The sequence below is a fragment of the Cyprinus carpio genome, chromosome B4, assembly GCF_018340385.1.
Source record: "Cyprinus carpio isolate SPL01 chromosome B4, ASM1834038v1, whole genome shotgun sequence".
Lineage (NCBI taxonomy): Eukaryota > Metazoa > Chordata > Actinopteri > Cypriniformes > Cyprinidae > Cyprinus > Cyprinus carpio.
The window spans coordinates 18,277,407-18,282,976 of NC_056600.1; the positions used below are offsets into that span (position 1 = coordinate 18,277,407).

At 39.0% G+C, this 5,570-nt stretch overlaps 1 protein-coding gene across 3 annotated transcripts in view; it reads left to right on the forward strand.

Moving 5' to 3' along the window:
• The first annotated feature begins 356 nt into the window (after window positions 1-356).
• The window catches only part of sfmbt2 (Scm like with four mbt domains 2), a 40,531-nt gene continuing 35,317 nt past the window's right edge, over window positions 357-5,570 (forward strand). For all 3 annotated transcript variants that reach the window (XM_042722278.1, XM_042722277.1, XM_042722280.1), the window contains exon 1: window positions 357-583. The gene's annotated coding sequence lies outside the window, so the exon portion shown is untranslated. The remainder of the gene's footprint in view (window positions 584-5,570) is intronic.

Here is a 5,570-nt window from a genome sequence, read left to right on the forward strand (position 1 = left end):
GACATGGAAGTAAAAAGACACTCCACATGTAAAGCGGTCAATAGTTTTTGCGTAAGTGTGAAGAAATAATCAAACAGATTATCAAGAGGAAAAACAAACGAGGTTGCAACAGCAGCCCCCTCTTGTTTACACTGTCTGTGTATCAAAACCTAGTGAGTTTCCTACATAGAGAGCATTTCATTAGCATTTCTACCACGTTCTCTTATACAGCATTTTTGGCCATCGAAATGTCTAAAGCGTCCAAAAACGATGCACGCGTCAATGATGCCCAAAAGTGCTGCAAGCGCCCATGAATGCCCAATACTGTCCATGCAGGCGGCTCGCACAGGTTTTAAGACACAGCCATGAGTTTCCCCACACGAGGGAGGCGGAGGATCGGGCCCATTTCTATTTATATTGGGCTGAACAAATTTTGCAACTGTAAAGGTCAATGAAGGAGTCGGCTTGAAAATAATCTGTAGATGTTGAGACATGCGCAGATGCGGGATGATGCCATATTGGACACACTCATACACACACCGCTCCTGCTTCAACCAGCACACCGGATCACTCAATTCAGACAGACGGAAAAAACTCGCTTAAGGTAAAGACAACATTATCAGCATGAACTTCATTCTGTAATAGTGATCGTGACAGACACGGACTCGCGCTTCTTTGCGCGAATTTCCGCGTCCAGACGCTTTTTCCTCGTTAAAAACATTTGGAGGTTGTTCGTAACAGCCAGAAAGATACAGAAGCGTCTGCGTAAGAGTTGACAAAACGGTCCGAAAATTAAAGTAACCTTATTTATACGTAGGCTAACCCGAATGTCGAGCGACCGCACTTTCGATTCCGCCGATAAATACATTTACGATCCGAAGAGACGCGCGCTGGGAATGTCGTGGAAAATAACGTTTATGTAACAAGCGATATTTTCGGGTCGTGTTTTTCCTCAAAGCGACTCTCGGCTCTGACACTACTGACTTTATTTTCAAACTGCCATTTGACCTCCTTTCGATTTCAAAGGACACAACGTTCAGGCGTAGATATCCACACTTAAGTTTGCATATTCGGTCGGTGTTTATATAAATGTTTTTGAACGTCACGAACCGGTCGGGGTACGTGATTCAGGTGCGCAGAACACGAGCCGAAATCCTCGTTCCTCATGTGTCAAATCCACTTTCAACATGGCGGGTTAAGGTGTGTTAAAACTGCCATGCAAAATCTTTGAAGAAGGAAAAAATAAATCCGCACTGGTTGCGCGTCCAGTTTTCGTTTCTTTCGCTGCACCTGGACGTGCTTTAATGAATTAAATTCAAAGTTGTCGTTTGGCGACGTCGGTGGAGTTTTTTTCCGCTGTAATACTTGTAGAGTGTGTAAAGTACAGTATCACACATGCTCAAACAATATTTCCTGTTTCGCTTTGTGCATTCCTCGCTGTGCAGACTGACAGAAAGACATCATTTTATTCGCATATTATTCCTATTAATCAAACGGTTCCCCAGTTACAAAAAACGATTTGTTAAGGCGTTACACGATTTGACGAATGAACGAACCATCGTGTTTTTCTCAAATCAATTATGATGGTTTTGTATTAAAAGTGATTAATTTTCCGCAAAATGCGAGTAGCTATTTATCTGATGATCTTGTATATTGGTGGATGTCGCTGTATTATTATTCTTAAACTGATGGCAGTAATGAAGGGGAAATGGAGTCACGCGTTTGGAGATGAGGTGAACTGAGATGAAATTATATTTTTTTAATTCTCTGCCCGACCTGAAAGAGATGAACACGGATAAGTCTCTTCACGTCTATGCGCTGGTAGCCTTTTTAGACTATCATATAGTAGCTATAGCAGGCCCATTTATCAAGACGCATTTGTTAAGCCTAATTAAACCGTTCTGCCACATGAAATAAAGAGCTACAACACTTCAACGATGCAGTTGATCCTCGATGTGTTGAAATACGCTGAATCAGCCTGACTGCGTGTAAGCCTCGATAAAGCTTGACTGTGCCTTCACAGTTGAGCCAGAAAACATTTTTTTCCCCATTAAGGTAAAAATCTAAGTGCAGAAGAACGAGACGAAAGCAGACACCTGTCCCGGCGCTCACAGAGTGAGTTATGAGGGAGAAGAGGCTGACCCGTTAATTAAGGCCTGAACCCTCAAAACTAAGTCAGAACAAAAGGTTGGAGGTCTTAAAGCGGTACACGTATTATATTTTACATTCAGACTTACATACAACGTTCCAGGAGCCGCAAAAGTTATCGAGTGGATCACTAGCGGCCGAACAGACGCTAGCTAACAGACGTTGCGTTCGTCTGAGGAGGTAACCATAGCAACAGTACGCAGCTTGCGCGCGTGCAGTAGCCTAAACATAAACAAAACCGAAATACGCTTTAATTATTACAAAATGTGTGATATATGTCGTTATGTATGATAGAAACGTTAAAAAGTATAGCCTACTGTAGCAGTGGAGACGAACTGCATTTGGGACCTGAGTAACGTTAGGCTATTACCTAAAAAAAAGTCTTGCGGAGTATTCGCACACATGTTGATTAACGTCACGTAACGTGTGAAGCAGGCTACTGGTAAGCAATATTTAAGGCACACAAACACTGTTAGATGTGCATTGTGAGTTAGAGATAGGCGATACGTCATAGGGTAACCAGATAGTTTACCCTCGGGTCGCGCAGATCGGGTGACTGCTGTTCTGTTGTGGATTGAATAATGCAGTTTACATGATTCAGCCCATTGTGACGTCACTGAGGACGTCACAACGTGAGCGTGAAAGCAAATGTAGGTGGCCTCCAATTAGACAGACTTTCACATTTATAATGATTCATTTAAAAGGGAACTTCATGAAGCGCCATAAACACCTTGCAGTGCAGGAATGAATGGGCAGTGTTTATTCTTGTTTGGCATATGGCTTATGCATAGCTGCTATCCTACATCCTACACGTATTATCTAGCATCACTTAGCATACCAACAGCATAAATTTCCCTTTATAAGGTCACAAAGTTGTTTTTATAGAGAATGATGCCGTGGGTATTTTTCTGTGTATGGCAAAGAGAAAATAGCAAGGAACTGAATACTGTACCTTGGTGATGCCAACGTGTTGTGTTTTTGAGAAGTGATTTCATCCTATTTCAGTTCAATTCTAATGCTTTAATGGTGACACTTTAGTATAGGGAACAATCCTCAATATTAACTAGTTGCTTATTAGATGCCTATTATTATCATATTGGCTGTTTATTAGTAAAGCACATATTCTGCATAACCATATACCAATCCCTAAACTTAACAACTACCTTACTAACTATTAATAAGCAGCCAATTAGTAGTGTATTGAGGGAAAAGTCATTAATGGTTTGTTAGTGAAAATGGGACCTTAAAATAAAGTGTGACTGCTTTAATATATAATGCTTTATAGAAAAACATGGAGGAAAAAAAAATGGTGTTATTTCAGTCCATTTGACTTGTCACTATCATTCTTTTTTGACTTGTAACTTGATTTTATTTTCTAACTTGATTGAAGTAAATTCAGAGTGGTTAAATGTAATAAACCTAACACTGCAAGTTGGTAGCTACTTTGGCATGTGTAAAAGGGAAACTGTTCTGACAAACAGAACTTGCAATTTTACACTTATTTTCACAAGTTAAACATTAGAACGCTTGAAGACTTGTATTTAATATACGTATATAAGACACCAATAGAAGATTGACCACACAGCTGTAAAAGATGCTGTATAGGCCTGCTTGAGTGCACAACATGCATTGCAGCATTAATTAATTATGATTAAACTATCCATTCAGTCATATCTGACTCTCGGTGACCTTATGAAGAAACATTCTCCATGCTATCCCATCAAGCACTGCTTCTTGGTTCATATTAGTATCTGCTTCAATGGTGTCAAGCTAGCAGGTTCTTTGTCATCCCTTTCTTCTGATTCCACTGCCCATTCATTACTGACTTCTCTAGCAAGTTTACACACATAACTTCTCTAGCAAGTTTGCACGCATGGCCAAAGAAAGTCAGTCATATTGATTTCAGCTTCTAGTGATGACCCATGCTTTTATGCAATCCGGATAATTCTTCTAGTTGTAAATGAATTATATGGAGTATTTATTGTTTTATTGTTTGCTACTTTTACTTGTGCTGTTGTTGTTGTCACTGTCAGTTTTGTGGTGATTTTTCAGAGCTCTTTTATTTTTTACTCATTACCATTATTGAGGTTTGTGTGTTAAGTTCTGATGTGCATGTATAATTGAGTACTCGAAATTATTGGCTTCAAACTATTGAGCTATTTCAAGGCTCTTGCCATAAGCATTTTCCTATATTCCTGATAAATAGAGTTTCCTGGAAAGCAAATCAGGGAAACTATGACTAGTCAAATCATAAAAAATTATTTCTGTAGGAAAGAATTAAACTCAAGTTTTCAAAACTGAATTTTGATTATTATTATTTACATTGTAATGTCATCAGGAAAACTGACCAAATAAATGTATTGCAACCTCCTAAACTAAACATCTGACAGATGAACACGCAGCTAACCTTAACAATTCCTCTCTCCAAGTTGGGTGATTAAAATGGATTATTAAATGTGTCTCAGATTGAAAAAGGCCAGAGCCATTTATTTTAATAAGAAAAGCAATGCTACATTGTGCTCCGATAATCCTTTAATTCCCCTTCCACAGTTTAACAAGTCCTGGATTAGAGCGAGAGAGGGCATCTGGCTCAATATGAGCTAATCGATACTACGGCCTGCCTAAAATCTGGATTTATTCTGAAACAGCCCACATCGCTTGAAAATTCACTTTAATCCCTCATCTTCAATCTGGAGGTGTCTTTCCACCCACAGGCCCAACTGGGTTTGCTGAACCACAACGAACCCACAATCAAGACTATATATGAATATGAAATATCATTGGAACATTACTCATTTGATATGAACAAATATTGCCAACAAAAACAAACCTCTCATTATTAAATTGCTTTTTACACTAACAATTTGAAAAGACACATTTTGTTTTGCAATGGTCAATAGTATTATTTTTAATATTTTTTCCTCATATATTTGCTAGTGATGGATCACATTTCTGTCTGACAATAATTTGGATGCAAATTTCCATGAACTGGGGACAGAACACCTTTTCCACATTTAAAACCCACTTCCTTGTGGCGTCAATTTCCGCTTTGACCCACGTCTTTCTCGACCGGGTTAGTGCGGAAAACCGCCAGGAATATCTGCCAAATGAGTGACAGAACCATAATATTTTTTTTTCTTTGGAATTGGTCTGCTGTGTTTATAACACACAACAACACACACTGCCATCATGGCAAATATTGAGTGAGTCATTTGCAAGGAAGTGGTTTTGGTGTTAAAGTGCACTTCTCATTCTTAGTTCCATCTGAAACCAGAAGAAAAATACTTTAGTGTCACAACGTATGCATTATTTATTGCTCTTCACTCCAAAAAGAGTACCTTCAAATATCCTTTTTTTTTAATGAAGAATCAATTTGCTTCTGTGGTGTTCTTGAGCTGTGAAAATGAATGGAAATGAAGGACTGGAAAAGGTTCTTCAGACCA